This window comes from Rhipicephalus microplus, chromosome 1, assembly GCF_043290135.1.
Source record: "Rhipicephalus microplus isolate Deutch F79 chromosome 1, USDA_Rmic, whole genome shotgun sequence".
Lineage (NCBI taxonomy): Eukaryota > Metazoa > Arthropoda > Arachnida > Ixodida > Ixodidae > Rhipicephalus > Rhipicephalus microplus.
This window is the reverse complement of record NC_134700.1, coordinates 67,400,423-67,419,174: the sequence shown is the minus strand read 5'-3', so window position 1 is coordinate 67,419,174 and position 18,752 is coordinate 67,400,423. Positions and strand designations below refer to the sequence as shown.

At 49.7% G+C, this 18,752-nt stretch overlaps 1 protein-coding gene across 2 annotated transcripts in view; it reads left to right on the top strand.

Annotated features, from left to right (window-relative positions):
• Positions 1–18,752, top strand: part of LOC119178740 (uncharacterized) — a 167,758-nt gene that overhangs the window by 28,134 nt on the left and 120,872 nt on the right. The window contains exon 1 of one of the 2 annotated variants that reach the window (XM_037429973.2): positions 18,043–18,199. The exons of the other annotated variant lie outside the window; for it this stretch is intronic. The gene's annotated coding sequence lies outside the window, so the exon portion shown is untranslated. Of the gene's footprint in view, positions 1–18,042; positions 18,200–18,752 lie in introns of those variants that run through there. 2 annotated transcript variants of the gene reach the window in all.

Sequence of the window (18,752 nt, the reverse complement as noted above, 5' to 3'; positions counted from 1 at the left end):
GTCGAGGTCGCTAGTTTGCCTCCTCGCTTTGGAGTTAAGATACAGCGTCGGATCTCCGCTACGATGGTTTGTACCACTGCTTCGACTTTGCGTCACGAAGTCGTCCTCTAGCCACGAAGTTTTGACGTCAGGGCAATGTTCATGTGTCGGTGGGTTCTTGAGGCTTTGTGGCGGCTTATTCTTATGCGGCGGTGAATTTTCGGCAGTTCGTCGTACAGCAACCGCGCATCAATTTGTTGCTAGGCGAGAGCCTACGGTTTGGGCCATTGTACTGCTGATGGTTAGGTGACACGTAGTGGCCAGGTGAGGATGAGTGAGAAGATTCTTGGGGTGTCCTCTGCGCTGTGGCGAGATAGTCGGCCATGTCATGTGGTCTTTCATCATGCTGTGGAAGCGGCGCATCGATGGCGAGCCCACGTAGTCTCATCTGGACGTACTGGCGGAGGCAGTACGTGTGCCCTAATTCACCGTAGTAGTAGCACATTTGGACGATGGTCAAGGGCGTGCCGGAGGTCAGTCTTGGAAGCGTAGCGCTGGCTGTGCTTGTGGTGGTGACGGTGTTGGGCGGTAGAACTGCTGCAGGCCACTGTCCTGCCTAGGGTGTGGAGGAGCGTTGCCGCGCACTGCGGTGGCGTAACTCACTGCTCTCGGTTCCGGCTGTGGTACTTCGGCAATTCGAAGGGACTGGCAAACGTATTCGCGGACAAAGCCGGTGATCGAATTAGCTTGAGGCTTCGGTGAAGGTAGCAGCTTCCACAGCTCCTCCCGCGCAGTCGCTTGAATGGTCTCACGCAGGTAGTCGGTGCTGAAGGCTTTGGCGCATTTGAATGACGCGCGGTGGTTGTACTGCATTGTCCGCATCTCAAGCGCCTTTTTTTAGTTGCACCCTCAGTAAGAACTTCATTGACCGTTCTGGGCGAATTTCGGACAAGTCTCGCGAACAACTCTTGCTTAACGCTGCGCATCAGGAACCGGAGCTTCTACGTAGCCATGGTGGGGTCGGCGGGACGAAACAGGTGGGTCAACTCTTCGACGAAGATGGTGACGTTTTCGTTAGAAAGTTGCACTCATGTTTCCACAAGGCGGCGACCCTTTACATGCGGACGACACTCGAGAACGTTCTAAGTGTAGTGCATAAGAAATACGTTGATACCATCAGGTCAGCTATCATCAGCACAAGAAAAAGGCACGAGATCGGCGATCAAGCACCGTCATCTGGGTTCGCCTGCCTTCCTTTAGAGCTACCACCCGCTTGCTGAGTCCTTCAATAAACCCCCTTTACATTTGGTGGATCGTGCTGGGTAACTGCATCACCTACACCCTGGAACTCCGATCCCGTACCCTGCCGTCGACCATGCAAGTTGACGCTGCCCAACATACAGCACCTCTCGCGGCTCCTACTTGCCCCGGCCCTGTTCACCAGCGAGACCCCCCGATCTTTTCGGGCGCCGAAGACCAGGACGTCGAGGACTGGCTGTCGTCCTACGAAAAAGTCAGTGGACCAAACAGGTGGGATGACGCTGCTAAGTTGAGCACCGTCAACTTTTACTTGGCTAATGTGGCGAAACTGTGGTACACAAACCACGAATCCGAGTTCGAGAACTGGGCCACTTTCAAACAGGCAATATCCTCGGTTTTCGTCGCCCTGCCGTGCGGAAGTTGCGCGCCGAACAACGCCTGCGCTCACGGGCACAAGAACCTGGCGAAACGTTTACCGCCTATATCGAAGATATACTCGATCTCTGCAAGCGCGTCGATGCCGCAATGAGCGAAAGTGCTAAGATCCAGAACATTATGAAAGGTGTTAATGACGACGTCTTTCAAATGCTCCTGGCGAAGTCTCCTGGCACGGTGTCTGAAGTGGTAACTCTGTGCCAGAACTACGACGAATTGCGACGGCAACGAGCTCTCACCCGTCGTCCATTTCAGCCTAACCAACCACTCGCTGCACTGGACGTCGTACCTGACTACTCCCGCCTTCTAGCACAAATGAAAGACTTTGTGCGTGAGGAGGTCGCACGTCAGCTTTCCCTCTTGCCGTTTTGTCAGCGCCAAGAGCTCCCGCAGCAGCAGCAAGAGCAACCACCGACACCGTTAGCTCCCATGCTCCGACATGCACTTCAGGACCAGATTGCCGAGGCTATGCCAGTGCCCTTTCAGCAGCAAGTTGTCGCCGCGCCTCTTACGCTGACGCAGTAAAGAGGCAGCAGCCACACCAGCCCTCGCCGTTAAATGGACTGCCGCATGTCACCGCTCCTACTCAGTCTTCCGTCGCATGGGCTCCTCCCCTCGCTACCACAGCCTCGACCCAGCCGTATGCCGCGTGGGCGGCGCCCCTTGCTGCAAATGTCTGGCGAACGCGCGAGAACCGGCCGATCTGTTTTGCGTGCGGCGGACCTGGCCATATATCCCGATACTGCCGTCGTCGCGTGCCCGCCTACACAGACGTCCGACCACGAAGCAACTACATGGACCGACCACCTTTTGGTTATGAAAGTTCGGATCGTCAGTCAAACACGCCTTCCCGTGACTATCCAGCAACTTCGCCTCGTCGCTCACCTTCACCCAATCGACGCTCCTTGTCACCCATGCGTCCACGACCAGCCCCTGAAAATGAGGGAAACTAGCCATCGCAGTTCAAGGGGCAAGAACTGCGCTATCGAAATCTTCAAGTCCTCGCATCTTGCCGTCAAATATCGTCGAAGTTTTTGTAGACCGCGCCCATGCATACGCTCTTGTGGATACCGGTGCCGCTGTGTCTGTTATAGACGCCAAGCTTTGCCGCGAGCTCCGAAAGGTGACCACGCCGCTTGATATGTTCTTACGTGCAGCAAATGGAGAACCTGTTCAACCTATAGCCGCCTGCACTGCCCGACTCAAAATTGCGGAGGACCACTACATTGTTGAGTTTATCGCCCTTTCTTCGTGCTCTCATGACATCATACTTGGCTGGCATTTCGTATCCCGTAATCATGCCGTTATAGATTGTGCCCGTTCCGAACTTGAACTGCTTCCGTTCTTCGACCAGCCCTACGACCACACTAATCGAGCCGCGCACAAGCTAGTTGTCAAAGAAGAAACTGACATTCCACCGACAACAGCTGTTTTGCTCCCGGTGGTCTCCGACGGCATGCGTGATGAAGTAGCATTTTTCGAGCCATCAAGCCTTTTTCTAAGTCGGAAACCACTTCTGCTCCCTTATTCAGCCCTCTCAATTTCTAATGGAGCCAGTGCTCTCTGCCTTACCAATCACTTACCGCATACCATCAAACTGTTTAAAGGCGAGTCTCTTGGATGCGTACAGCCCATTGATAACGGACAAATTTTTACCGTGCCGCAAGAATCATCCCAAAGTGACCTCGCCGCCGTCAGTGCTCTTAACCACTCTCATCTACAGGCTTCACAAGTGTTCGATTCGGCGATCGCAGGCGGACTGTCACCATCTGAACGATCTGAACTCCTACAACTGCTGTACCAGTACCGCGAATCTTTCGATGTTGTTCAACCTTCACTTGGCCGCACTTCTACCACTCTACATTACATCGATACCGGCTCCCATGCGCCACAACGACAGCGACCATATCGTGTTTCTGCGGCAGAACGCCAAGTTATTACCGAACAGGTGAACGATATGCTGCAACGTGGCGTCATTCAACCTTCACAAAGTCCATGGGCCTCGCCTATAGTGCTCGTTAAAAAAAAGGATGGTTCCGTTCGCTTCTGCGTGGATTACCAGCGCCTAAATAAGATCACTCGAAGAGACGTGTATCCTTTACTCAGGATTGACGATGCCCTTGATACTTTACAAGTTGCCGAGTTTTTTCATCATTAGATTTGCGCTCAGGGTACTGGCAGGTCCCCCTTGCAGATGCTGATCGACCAAAACAGCCTTCGTGACACCGGACGGTCTGTATGAGTTTAATGTCATGCCCTTCGGCCTCTGCAATGCGCCTGCCACCTTCGAGCGAATGATGGACTCGGTTCTTCGGGGTTTGAAATGGCAAATCTGTCTCTGCTATCTCGACGATATAGTCGTCTTTGCGCCAGACTTTGGAACACATCTCGAGCGCCTCAAACACGTCCTCACGTGCCTGCAGAATGCTCAGCTCCAACTCAACCTCAAGAAGTGTCACTTCGCTGCTCGGCAACTTACGATTCTCGGGCACGTCGTATCAAAGGACGGTATACTTCCAGACCCGGCTAAGTTACGTGCTGTCGCCGACTTCCCCAAACCAACTACTATGAAGCAGTTACGGAGCTTCGCGGGGTTATGCTCCTACTTTCGCCGGTTCGTGCGCAACTTCGCCTCTATCATTGCGCCTTTGACCAAACTTATAGGCAGCACCACTGATATTTCGTCATGGTCTTCTGAGTGTGACCAAGCCTTCTGTACCCTTCGTCGTCTCCTCACTTCGCCACCAATACTGCGTCACTACGATCCTACGGCAGCAACTGAGGTCCACACTGACGCCAGTGGTGTCGGCCTCGGTGCGGTTCTCGCGCAACGCAAGCCTGGATTCGCCGAGTATGTCGTCGCCTACGCCAGCAGAACTCTTACCAAGGCTGAATCAAACTACAGCGTCACCGAGAAGGAATGCTTGGCGATCGTTTGCGCGCTTGTCAAGTTCCGCCCATACCTTTATGGCCGTGATTTTGATGTAGTAACGGACCACCACGCATTATGCTGGTTATCTTTGCTTAAGGACCCATCAGGTCGTCTTGCCCGTTGGGCTCTTCGGCTTCAAGAATATGACATTCGCGAGGTATATCGTTCCGGCCACAAGCATGCCGATGCTGATGCACTGTCACAATCTCCCCTATCCCCGGACATCGCATCTGTTTCCTCGGACAACACGTTGTCAGCGCTTGACGAGGACACCATCTCTTCTGCACAACGCAATGACCCATGAATCGCTTCGCTTCTTGACGTGTTATCCGAGGCACCGACACTTCCAACCACTCGAACCCTGCGCCGCCAGGTTCCGCATTTCAGTATTCGGGATGGCCTTTTGTACCGGCGCAACTATTCAGCAGATGGCAGGAAATGGCTACTAGTCATTCCCCGAACGCTGCGCTCTACCATCTGCGCGTCGTTTCATTCCGACCCGCAATGTGCTCACGCCGGTGTTTTCAAGACCTACGAGCGCCTACGAAAAAGGTATTACTGGCGCGGAATGTTTACCTTCGTCCGCCAGTTCATTCGCGGCTGCCACGAATGTCAGCTGCGGAAAAGCCCGCCACATCCTGCAACAGGTTCATTGCAGCCACTTCCATGCCCAGACCGCCCATTCGACCGAGTAGGAATTGACCTCTACGGACCACTACCATTAACAACGGCAGGCAACCGATGGGCTATCGTGGCAGTGGATCATCTAACACGGTACGCTGAAACTGCTGCTCTCCCCACAGCTGCAGCACAAGACGTCGCAACTTTCATACTCAATCGTTTTGTGCTTCGTCATGGTCCTCCTCGAGAACTCCTCAGTGACCGAGGGCGTGTTTTCCTCTCCGATGCAATACAAGCACTTCTTCAACAGTGCCATATGGTTCACCGGAAGAGTACAGCCTACCACCCACAGACGAACGGCTTGACTGAGCGGTTTAATCGTACTCTGGGGGATATGCTCGCTACGCATGTCGGTTCTGATCAAGCAAACTGGGGCCTCGTTCTCCCATTTGTGACATACGAGTATAACACCGCTACGCAAGTCACTACCGGGTTTTCCCCATTTTTTTCTCCTGTACGGTCACGAACCATCACACACCAACGACACTTTACTGCCATACTCGCCAGATCCCTCCGAATACAAGCCTGTCTCGGAAGCCACTCGTTACGCAGAAGAGTGCCGCAAGCTAGCCAAGCGGCTTACTACATCCGACCAACAGCGCCAGAAGGAGATCCGTGACGACGACCATCGTTCTGCACCAACGTTCGTTCCTGGAGCACTTGTATGGCTTCACGTACTGCCCTGCGCCCCAGGTGTATCACCCAAGCTACTCTCCAATTATCATGGTCCCTACCGCGTGGTCAAGCGTACTTCACCCGTGAACTACGCCATTGAACCCCTCACGCCACCGAGCGACCGTCGTCGGCGTGGACGTGATATCGTTCACGTAAACCGTCTGAAGCCGTACTTTGACCCGCTTGTCCCCACGTGTTAGAATGGCTTCAACTTTTTCGCCGGGGGTAATTGTAGTGAATAAAAAAGACGTTGATACCATCAGGTCAGCTATCATCAGCACAAGAAAAAGGCACGAGATCGGCGATCAAGCAGCGTCATTTGGGTTCGCCTGCCTTTCTTTAGAGCTACCACCCGCTTGCTGAGTTCTTCAATAAACCCCCTTTACATAAGGAACGTTCTGAAATGGAGCTCAGGTTGATAACCGGGAATCGCGGTTCTCTAACTACGTCTTGGCGGCGTCTTCTAGGTAGAAGTAAACGCGGCGTAGTTTTTCTTCAGAGTCCCAGCTGTTCAGGGTGGCGACTCGGTTGTATATCTCGATCCACTTTTCCGGGTCATTGATTTACGACTCACGAAAGGTTTGCGGTTACCTGGGTTGCCTGATAACAATAGGGGCAGACTGCACGGAGGCCGTCATTGTTGGTGCAGTCTATGTCAGGATCCGGGGCTGCCCGGATGCTGCAGGAAGGGACCCGTACTGTGGCATACAGTCCATTCTGCCAGCGGCTTCTTCGCTGTTTGCAGTGGCGTTCAGTGTCTTCTTTGCCACTTGGACTGGGTTCATGGCTTGACAGGGGTGTCCGGAGCATAAAAGAAGCAACATCTACACCAGATGTCATGGGGTTGTGATGTTGACGAAAGGAGCAGCCTTCAGGTCAAAGATGAAACTGCTTATTTGGGCCGAACTTGTGGACGCGCAAAAGAGAACTCAGATTACAGCAAAACACTGGCACTGATAGCAGCGAACAGACGTTGGCCGTCGATCGACTGGTGATTGGTGAAGCGCATCAGTATATCCTCCTGAGTTCCAGCTATGGGGATTTGTCCAAAATATTGGACATGAAATACCCCATCACTACAAAGATCTCAGCATGTTTTCTTCCTCAAAAACCACTTGTCCAATATTTTGGACATCTACTGGCGCCCTCCATGAAGTTTTATCGAAATTGCGCCAGGAGATCGCGAAACAAAGAAGAAAACATGGTGGCGTTCAACAGGGCAATCTTCTAGAAGTTAAACGACGAAAGTTAAGGTCCACTTTTCTGTTGGTTTTTTATTATTTGTTACATTTTGAATAATAGCTTGCAGTTATTCCGGAATTTGTCACAATTTTCTTCAGTAGCCTTGCTTTGTGTTGCTTCAGGCCCACTACTTAGCGCTTTAATTAAGTTTCAGCGTCCAATTAGTTGGACATCACGCCATACCAAAAGCATAGGCATCACGGAAATAATAAGCTTCACTTTTTATCTTCATCATCTACATACCCAGTTGTCAAATTTTCAGGAAATTCCGTGGACCAAAATCCAACCCGGAAGCCAGGAGGATATATACACGTGCCATAGAATATTCAAGCGTTATCGCTTGCGGCCAAGTAGGTTCCAGAATAATCTGTAATATTCACGAAGTGGGTGTAATCTTAACCAGATGATGTACAGAGGGGTTCACTGGGAAAGAGAACACCGATGCGTGTGTCGTCTACTCGGCGCCACTGCCAGCCGGCAGCGTAAACTAGTATCGTGCAGGAGCAGTGAGTGCAGTGGGCGGTGCTCGTTTGTCGTCTGCTACAGTTGCGTTCATGCTTCAGCTCGTCGCGATGCGCTGCCATGGTCGCGGAATCTTTAAATATGCACTTTCCTCCGAGCTAGAATGAAACTGTCTGGAAGGATCTATATTCAGGCAGCTATCCCCTGGACAGTCAGCCAGATTGCCGTCTTTCGTTCTCCTTCGCAATAGATAAGGAATCGCCCGCTTTGAAAAAGTTTTCTGTTGACGCCAGGTAAAGGCACTTGTAAATACTTTGTTCAGCTTACGCACTACAGCAGACGAAATCTGCATTAGTGCTCGTGAAATACGTGCTCCACAAGGATGACTGATTGATGCGTGCGTGGTTTATCCTCCCAAAACCACCATATGATTACGAGAGATGGCATAGTGAAGGATTCCTGGAATTTTCACCACCTTAGTGATTCTTTAACGTGCAACCAAATCGGAGCACATGGGCGTAGAACATTTCTGCCTCCATCGGAAATGCAGCCGCCGCCACACCCGTGATTCGATCCCGCGACCTGTGGGTCAACAGCCGAGTTTCTTCGCCACTAAACCACCATGGTGAGGCCTTGCTCCGCGCACACACACACACACACACACACACACACACACACACACACACACACACACACACACACACACACACACACACACACACACACACACACACACACACACACACACACACACACACACACACGCACACGCACGCAAAAATTCTTTATAAAGCTATGCTAGAAAAAGGAAGACTGTAATGAAATCATGCTTCTTTAACCACTAAAATATCGCCTTCAGAAACGCCTTATGGTGCTATTATCAGAAGCATCTTAAATTATATATTTAAGGTACTCAGTATTACATTCTAAAAAAATGAATGAATGTGTTATATTGTGAGAGTTTCACCAATTGAAGTTAACGGGTGTGCAACATAATACTTAATTATTCTGCTAGCAGCCATCTTCAGTACTTGCATAAAATATTTAACTGTAAGGCCCAAAATGCATGTACAGTTCGTTTATTTTTTGTTGTATTTGTTTCGTGCAGAGAAAAATACTTTTCACGTTGGTTCTGGACCGTGGCACGTCGAGCGATCGTCAAACATGGTAGTGCCTCCAGCAAAATCATTGTCTGGAGTAATACTGAGCACAATAAAGTTAAATGATTGATATTTATCCACTCAGCAGGCCTGCAAAAGTATGCACACCGAGTTTCAAGTGACGTGAAGAAACAGGCAGCGTGTGACCCCTGTTTGAAGTTCGCATTCAGAAATATGGACGCCGTGACTGAAAAGGATATCAGTGAGGCAGTATGTTAGATAATCTAATTTCCTTGCAGATTTCCCACAAATTTCCATCTGAGCTCACAATGTAGCCTGCGGACAAATTTCAAAGCGCAATGCCTGACTTTGTGACAATCTGAAGCGTGGCCGCAACTGTAGCAGATGACAAAGAGTGCCGCCCACTGCACTCACTGCTTCTGCGCGAAACTAGTCTCCGCTGCCGGCCGGCAGTGGCGCCGAGCAAACGACACGCACTTCGGTGTTCCGTTTCACTGGGGACCCCTGTGTACTGCTGTCCCGAAGCTTCTCGAACGGCGTTGTTTGCGCTGATGATAACTGACAGTGAAACAGGGCCATAACATAACTTGGATTGTGGCATTAATAACTATATAGTAATAATATCAAAATTATAATAACATTATTATATTATTCATATCATTATTCAATCAATCATTTTGTTAACGTTCCCTGGAACAACCATGAGGTTTCAGTGCAGGCACACGCGAAAGGACAACATTAAAAGCGAACAATGAAATGTAAACAGTTCTCAGAAAAAATAAATAAAAAATAAAATGAATGAAAAGGCACAGACAAAAAGAAATTAGTGCAAAGTAGGCAGAATAAATAAAAAGTTACAAAAATCTTGAAATGTAAGTAGGAAAAAGAAAATATACACAACGATGTAGATGCCTTCCCGAAAGACGGTAATGGGAATCTGTAAATTGTGAAAAAGAGAGTGGAAAGCTAAAATAGAAACAATCGCAGCGGAGTTTAAAAAACCTCAATATCGAGAAAGTTAAGAGTATACAGAATTTGTATTCTGTGAACGGTAGAGCGTCGAAAGAAGTTGGCAGGTACATGAAATGGTCAATTCTCTGAGGTCAACTTACGCAGAATGCAAAAGTTTACATAGCCGAGAATTAAAGGGCAAAATATCATACCATGGACTAGTTTGTAAAAAAATAACAGGTAAGCGCGATTTTGTCGGCAGGTAAGTGGTGGCAATAATGATAAGCGGACGTTGGAACAAAATCCAGAGGCATTTCCAGCGAATAGATGGTTGTAAAGGGTTACAATTTTTAAAGCGCTTGTTCAGTGAGATCAATGCCAGATTTAGCAACTGCATTCCAGATCACAGATGTATATTTCAGTCGAGGAAGACACATTGTGGTGTACAATTTGTGGAAGGCAGTAGGAGAACTGAATTCTTGTGAGATTCTGCAAACAAAGCTGAGACAACGAAGGCTGCGCATGGCAGCACATTTAGTGTAGAAAGGCTGAACGCTGTGCGAGTTGGTAATTAACTAAAAACTGTGCTAAAAAGACAATAAACAGAGAAGGGACACACACAAGCGCAGAGTAGGAGCAGGAAGTTTACTGAAGGAAGCGCAAATATAAATAGCAAAAAAGACGTGATTTACTATAGGTTGGCAGTTAGATAATCAATGTCTAGTGCTTGCAATGTGACGGAAGGCCTCGCGACACACGTGTCGCTGCACTTGTGGATATAAAAAATGTCAGAAATTTCTCTTGCTGTCCTCTCTCTGCGTCTGGATACCTTCGTTTTGCGAAGTGATGGGTGATACTTGCAATCTCTGCAATGTAGGCACAGATGCGACAAAGTGTGGGCCTTCAGCGATGACCTGTGATCCATTAGTCGGATATTCAAACACCTCCAGGTTTTTCGAATCATACCACATGACAAGAGAATGAAATACACCGAATCCTTTCCACATTTGCCTAACGATTTCCGGTGATTAACATCACATTCACTCCGCTTTTTTTTTCTGTGCCTTCAATTATTTTATCCACCGCTGCGCGCACTCAGCCCAACTTATTCTTGGACAAGAAAATCAAGTTAACACCATATCTGTTCTCAAACTTTTTCCTACGGTGGGAACAAGTATGAATATATCATATTTAGTGTGAGAAGCAAAAAACTAGCATGCTAATAAAAGAACACCAAGATCACTGAATTCATCAACCTTACATAACAACGTGGTATTGACAGCGCACGGAAATGACATAATGGATGCTGTGCGAGATACATTCATACATTTGGGCCTTGAGGTATTGAGACAAGGCTTATTGTTGCCACACCATACAATGAGATAGAGCACAAATCTCAATCTAGGAAGTGACAGTCGTTTTCTGTATGAATTTTCACGTATTTATGCCACCATCATGCAAGAGAATAGAAGAATAACGAGTTGCAAAACAAGCATTGTTAACATAATTTAAAAATAGGTGTGAGCCGAACACTGACCCTTGGGGGACTCCACAAGTCACTTTGTACGAGGAAGACGTTTAGCCGTTCACGGGAACATAACATGATATATTAGGTAGATAGCTGTGCGGGATATTTACCAGAGACGAGTCAACATCAAAGTGCGCAAGTTTAAAAAGAAGATCACGTTTGCTCAGGCCACAGCAGACTCCTCTGACAAATAGGAAGAGAGAATTGCGTCTTGGAATAGCAAGATTTGTAGTAGTTCAGCAGCGTGGGAGAAACCCATATTGATTAGTTTTCAATGAATTATTCCACTTACATAGAATATGTTGCGAAGGGGCAGCTCAAATATCTTCCGCATGGAACACAACAGGGAAATCAGGCGATAATTACAAACGTCAGTTTTGCTGCCCTAACTACTGGAAAAACACGTGCAACTTTCTTCGACATGTTGGGAAATGTGGAAGCGTTCAGACAGCTATTGAATATTGTACTCAGTACTTCAGTAAATATTCTACCATAGGCTTTTAGTATGTTGGAAGGGATGCCATCTCGGCCCCATGATAAGTACAGTTTAAGCGCCGAATGCATGAGCAGATAAGCTTTTTATACAGCGACAGACCACTCGATGCGCTTACTCTCTTGTGCTGTTGTCCCATGCAATTCATAGAGTGTCAAGCCTTCCAGAGCTTCCACAGCTTTTTATAAAAACTACTTCCATAGTGTTCGTTTGAACGTTGTACAAGATTAAGTAATGTATTGCTACTCTTGTGAAACTTTTGTGTGTAGCGAGCGAATAATATAAATGTTTCTTTTTTGTTTTTTGCATACCATACTCCACAAAACTATTTCGTCTGCTTGATTATTCCCAGTTTACAGCATTGCGATTTTATAGCAATTGCACCTGAAGGGTTCGAAGATGTTTGTATACACAGTGGTGAAGTAGTAAACAAGAGACGCATTAAAAATATTAGAAAACTTTTAACCACTGAATATTTGTTCTCCCTCGATTGTCTGGCACAAGAAAATCCATATGTGAGAGCGAATGCGCGGCACACAATAGGTTTTTATCACCCGCATTTACGTTTCCTTTCTGCAATGCAGGTTTACATTTGATAAGAGTGTAATGCTGGTGCAAGCGTCTGTCTCCTTCCTTATCGTCCTAACTTCGATGTTCGAGGTATTACTTTTATCAGCGCTCGAAGCTAAGAAGCACCGTAATGCGTCAAAGCAGATCGACTTGATTTTATAAGGTATGACGCCTCGAAGGCGACTCGGGCTTCAAGGTGCACCGTAGTCGAGGACTCCGAATAATTTCAACAACCGGGAGTTCTGTAGCGTTCACTGACATCGCACAGCTGTAGGATTTCGCCTACAGCACCCACTGCGAACGACATCGAACCTGCATCTTTCGAGTCAGCAGCCGAGTGACGTGCGTAAACGCCAAGACACTGGAAGAGGCAGCTTGCGTGCCTCTTTCATTGCTTCTGGCGTGCACGTGTATTGTAAGATCATATTGTTGCGGGTTCGCGGCTATGCAGCTATGCGGGCGGTGCGAAGAAGAAGACGACGACGTTTTTGGGCTGTTCGAAATACACAACGGCTGCCATCTTGACTGCTGGAGTACTTTTCTACTCTAAAGTAGTAAATACATTCGCAACATTTTGGTGGTGGCGCTGGGTACGACGCAAGACGGAACTTCGAAGCGGACGTGTTCTCGACTGCCCGACCATGGCAACAGAAACCAATTCTGCCGCTCCTGTTTCAGCCGCGACTCCGGCGCAGCCTGTACAGCCGGTCGTATTGACGCAACCGCGCGACCCTGGCAACTTCTGCGGCACCGACCATGTTGACGTTGACGACTGGATTCCGAAGTTCGAGCGGTTTGCAGCAGTGTACCGGTGGGACCCTACGATGATGCTCGCCAACGTTGGCTTCTATCTCTGCGGAACAGCTGGCGCGTGGTTCGAGGCTCATGAAGCGGACATAACCAGCTGGGATACTTGCAAACAGAAGCTTCGTGACCTGTTTGGTAAGGCCGTCGGACGCCAGCGGGCCGCTTCTAAAGAACTCTCTGGTCGGGCACAAACTACGACCGAATCATATGTCACCTACATCCCTGACGTTCTCGCCCTTTGCCATCGTGCCGACCCCAACATGTCCGAGGAAGACAAAGTAAGCCATTTACTTAAAGGCATTGCAGATGATGCTTTTAACATACTGGTTTCCAAAGACTGTTCCACCATTGATGACATCATCAAAGAGTGCCGCCGATTCGAAGAGCTGAAGAGTCGCCGGGTCGCCAAGAATTTCTTGCGACTTCCGAACACGGCCGCTACGTCATCTTGCGAGGACCTTCAGCCGCCATGCAGTCAACCACATAACAACGAAAGTGTGGTTCGCATCGTTCGTAGAGAAATCGAGGCCGCGTCTCCGTCTTTTCTGACCCGCCCATCTGATGATCGACCAACGATCTCGTTGATCCAACAGGTCGTGAGAGAGGAGCTGGCAAACGTTGGGCTGCAGCCTGTGTGTTCGTTGACGGAACCTCGGGTCAGTACCATAGCGCCTTCTCCTGCACCAGAAAGATTCCGCCGCTATCGTGATCCTGCTCAGTGGAGGACACAGGACGACAAGCCTATATGTTTTCATTGTCATGGTGTAGGACACATCTCCCGCTACTGTCGTTTCCGCACGTATCCACCTCGGTCGTTTCCTGGCTATCGACGTGACGACAACCACCGGCCCCTGCAGTACAGCGCTCGTGACGATGGACCGTACAATGGCACTCCTGCGACACCAGTCCGCCGGTCCAGCCGTTCGCCGTCCCCGCATGACCGTCGCTCCAGGTCACCTCAGCACCGCCGCTATTCGTCGCCCCACCCTAGTGGACGCCCTTCTTCGGAAAACTGAGCAATGCAGCTCCCGGAGGTGACGCTGCATTGGACTCCCGACCTGAAAACCCTCTGCTGACCTTGACTACGGACAAGAACCTGCTTGATGTAGAAGTGGATGGCCTTCCTGTTACTGCCCTTATTGACACCGGCGCACATATTTCAATTCTGAGCTCTGACCTCCGTGCACGATTAAACAAGGTCCTTACGCCGCCAGAGTCCCTATTTGTACGTGTCGCTAGTGGAGCGACCCCGGCTGTGCTCGGAATGTGCACCGCGCGTGTGAGATTCGCCGACCGCCAGACGTCCGTTCTATTCCATGTTCTCGCTCACTGTCCACATGACGTCATCCTTGGACTCGATTTTTTGTCCGACCACTCCGCTGTAATTGACTGCTCAGCCGGCGTCGTGCAACTTGACTTGCCTGCGGCCACCGAAGAGTCGAAGATGGTACAGAACAAGCTTTCGTGCGCTGAGTTTGTTCGCCTCCCACCCCAAGCCCTAACTTGTGTCACAGTTGAACCGTATCCCAGTGTTCCGGATGGGGATTACGTGGTCTTTCCCTCTCCCGGTGTTTTATTGGCCCGCAACGTTTCCTCCCCGTACACCATATTAACTGTCACAGCGAACAAGACGTGCCTTCCTCTTCTGAACTTCGGACTCAGCCCTCAAATCCTACCACAAGGCATTGTTCTCGCCACTCTTTCACCGTCACACGAGTGCCAGATCTCATCAGTGTCACGTGAACTGGCCACAGTCGCCTCGCCGAACCCGCATAGCACCGACCCAGCCAAATCTACACGGCTCAACAATGTAACTAAGATGATTGCCTCAGACCTCTTGCCGTCTCAGGTCAAAGACCTCACTGATCTTCTCACGAGCTATTCGGACATATTTGACTTTGACGGTAGGCCCATAAGTCAAACATCGCAAGTCAAACATCGCATTAATACCGGTGATGCAGCTCCAATTCACAGGCGTCCCTATCGAGTGTCACCATCAGAACGCCAAGTTATCCAACAGGAGGTGAATAAGATGCTCACAAAAGGCATCATAGAGCCCTCATCGAGTCCGTGGGCGTCCCCTGTAGTCTTAGTTAAAAAGAAGGACAATACCTGGCGTTTCTGCGTGGACTATCGGCATTTAAACAAGGTCACCAAAAGGGATGTCTACCCGCTTCCTCGTATTGATGATGCCCTGGACTGCCTTCATGGCGCAACCTATTTTTCTTCGATAGACTTACGCTCCGGTTACTGGCAGATCGCCGTGGACGACCTCGACCGGGAGAAGACCGCCTTTGTAACGCCTGACGGTCTCTACCAATTCAAGGTAATGCCGTTTGGCTTGTGCAATGCGCCGGCAACGTTCGAGCGGATGATGGACACGCTTTTGCGCAGCTTTAAATGGTCTATCTGCCTGTGTTATCTGGACGACGTGATTGTGTTTGCCCCAACCTTTAAGTCTCACCTCGAGCGCCTTTCCTCAATTCTTTCAGTATTTCGAGAGGCTGGGCTCCAACTTAATTCCTCGAAATGCCATTTTGGGCATCGCCAAGTTACTATTCTAGGGCATCTCGTTGACTCCTCCGGCATCCGCCCCGATCCCGACAAAGTCCGAGCTGTCCTGGATTTTCCTGTACCGACTTGTGTCAAGGACGTTCGAAGTTTTGTGGGCCTATGCTCATATTTCCGACGATTTGTCAGAAACTTCGCAGAGGTCGCACGCCCCCTCACTGATCTTTTGAAGAAAGATGTACCATTTGAGTGGGGTCCTGATCAAGGCACGGCCTTTTCCCAGCTCATAACACTTCTGACCACGCCACCGATTCTCGCCCACTTCGACCCGTCTGCTCCAACCGAGGTCCGCACTGATGCTAGTGGCTACGGTATTGGCGCGGTTTTAGCCCAGCGTCAATCCGGTCACGATCGAGTTCTTGCGTATGCCAGCCGGCTCCTTTCTCCTGCCGAACGCAATTACTCTATTACGGAACGCGAGTGCCTGGCGCTTGTATGGGCAGTTGGTAAATTCCGCCCCTATTTATATGGCCGGCCTTTCACAGTTACCACTGACCATCACGCTCTATGCTGGCTTTCAGCCCTCAAAGATCCAACGGGGCGCCTTGCTCGTTGGGCTCTGCGCCTCCAGGAATTCACATACACAGTGGTTTACAAGTCTGGCCGTTTACACCAAGACGCCGACTGCCTCTCTCGGTACCCCGTTGACGCTCCAGATCTAGTAACCGACGACGCGTCCATCTGTATTTCCTCGCTCTCTGCTTTCGGCAACATGGGATGTGAGCAACGGCGTGACGCGTCCCTACGCGAGCTAATCGACCGCCTGAACACAGGCTGTACAGACAGTTCGCTTCGCATGTTCGTTGTCATAGACGGCATTTTATACCGCCGCAACATGCACCATGTGGGAAACGAACTACTACTCGTAATACCCACTCATTTGCACTCGACCGTACTTCAGCAACTACATGATGTACCAACGGCTGGCCACCTTGGTGTTGCCAGAACGTACGACCGTGTCCGCCGACGCTTTTTCTGGCCCGGCCTCTACCGTTCTGTACAACGTTATGTTAGGTCTTGTGAGTCGTGCCAACGCCGCAAAAAGCCAGCGGTACACCCCGCCGGGCTCCTTCAACCGATCGACGTACCTGCCGAGCCTTTCTATCGTGTCGGCCTCGACCTGCTGGGCCCTTTCCCTCTTTCTACCGACGGTAACAGGTGGGTCGCCGTCGCCATAGATTACTCGACCCGTTTCGCAATTACGAGACCTCTTCCAAGCAGCTGCGCTACAGATGTCGCCGACTTTTTGATTCAAGACGTCATCTTACATCATGGTGCTCCTCGTCAACTGGTCACCGATCGCGGTCGCTACTTTTTATCTAAGGTAATTGACGATCTACTTCGTTCTTGTGCAACCAAGCACAAGCTTACGACGGCCTACCATCCTCAAACAAACGGCCTCACAGAACGTCTGAATCGCACACTCACTGACATGCTCGCCATGTACGTGTCGACGGATCATCGTGACTGGGACATTGCGCTACCCTTTGTCACTTTCGCTTACAATAGCTCACGCCACGACACTGCTGGATATTCTCCCTTTTACCTTTTGTATGGAAGAGACCCGACATTGCCGTTCGACACGCTTGTACCCAACCCTACCGACCTGTCCACAGCATATGCTCGCCGCGCTATTAGCACCGCGGAGAAAGCCCGTCAGATTGCCCACCAGCGCCTTTCGGACTCGCAGCTCCGTCAGAAACGTAGCTATGACAGCCACCATCGGGACGTCCACTTTAGTCCAGGTGACCTCGTTCTTCTGTGGACTCCGTCGCGACATGTTGGTCTGGCTGAAAAGCTTCTACCCAAGTATTCCGGACCTTATCGTGTGCTACGGCAGGTAACTGATGTTACCTATGAAATAGCACCTCTAAACCCTTCGATACCTTCCACATCTTCCGACATCGTCCACGTCGCTCGCCTCAAGCCGTACATCTCGTCCAACACCTGCTAACAAGCGCCGGGTCGGCGCTTTTCGCCGCCGGAGGTCGATGTTGCGGGTTCGCGGCTATGCAGCTATGCGGGCGGTGCGAAGAAGAAGACGACGACGTTTTTGGGCTGTTCGAAATACACAACGGCTGCCATCTTGACTGCTGGAGTACTTTTCTTTTCTTTACTTTTCGCAACAATATCATCAATGAATACGATACCGATGTACAGAATACGCATTGGGTATCAATCTGAATGCTTCGTAAGCTCAACGCACATAATGCACTTCTAAGTGCGCACTTGTTTCTGTCAAGCGAATTCGCCTTACGCAGCCGTGAGCTCTAAGCGACCCACACGATGTCAGCATCTACTGCTGTGCTGTGCGCCGGGTTGCTAGAGTGCCGATAATAGCTGTGAGTGAGGGGAGTGGTTGTTATCGGGCTGTGTGTACACTGTCCTATCAGCGCAGCAGGGTCTTGCTTCGCCAAAGGGCAGCTGCGAAAACGCTCGTGTTTGCAACGACAAGAAGCTGCTGGGAGAAGCCAGGCCCCCGAAACCTCAAGGTATCTGCCGGGTGCTTGCTCAAAGCACGCCGAGTTTTGCTTAGGCACGAGAATCAAACAGACGGTACCATATGGCAGGCTGCGTGTTGTTATTCGGGCTATCTGATTATTTTCTTTAAAATAATATTCTCCCAGGATTTCATGATTAATTGAGTTTTACAAGAAAGAAAAAGAATCTTCGCATGACAGCAACACCATTGTCGAAAGGGCAGATAGCGTGAGGATGATTATTCATTATTTATAAGTATATGCGTATATTCATACAATGCGTCATTCTTTGCTCTATTCATAGATAGGTACTCTGACTGTGAGAAAGCTTAGCTTCTGAATTTCTGTATGCGAACATACTTGCTTTTCAAGCATTGCTTGTAGTTAGGGTTAATATCTTTTGTACATGAGGTATGCGGTTTCGTTGTTTTATACGGGGAGGCGCACCTATGAGTTTAGTAGGCGCCGTTAATTATGATTGTTCTGGCGTAACCGTTTTCCTTACGATGCACCGTGATCAAGTGAATGCGAACACTGTAGGAGTTATTATCGATTATAAGAGCGC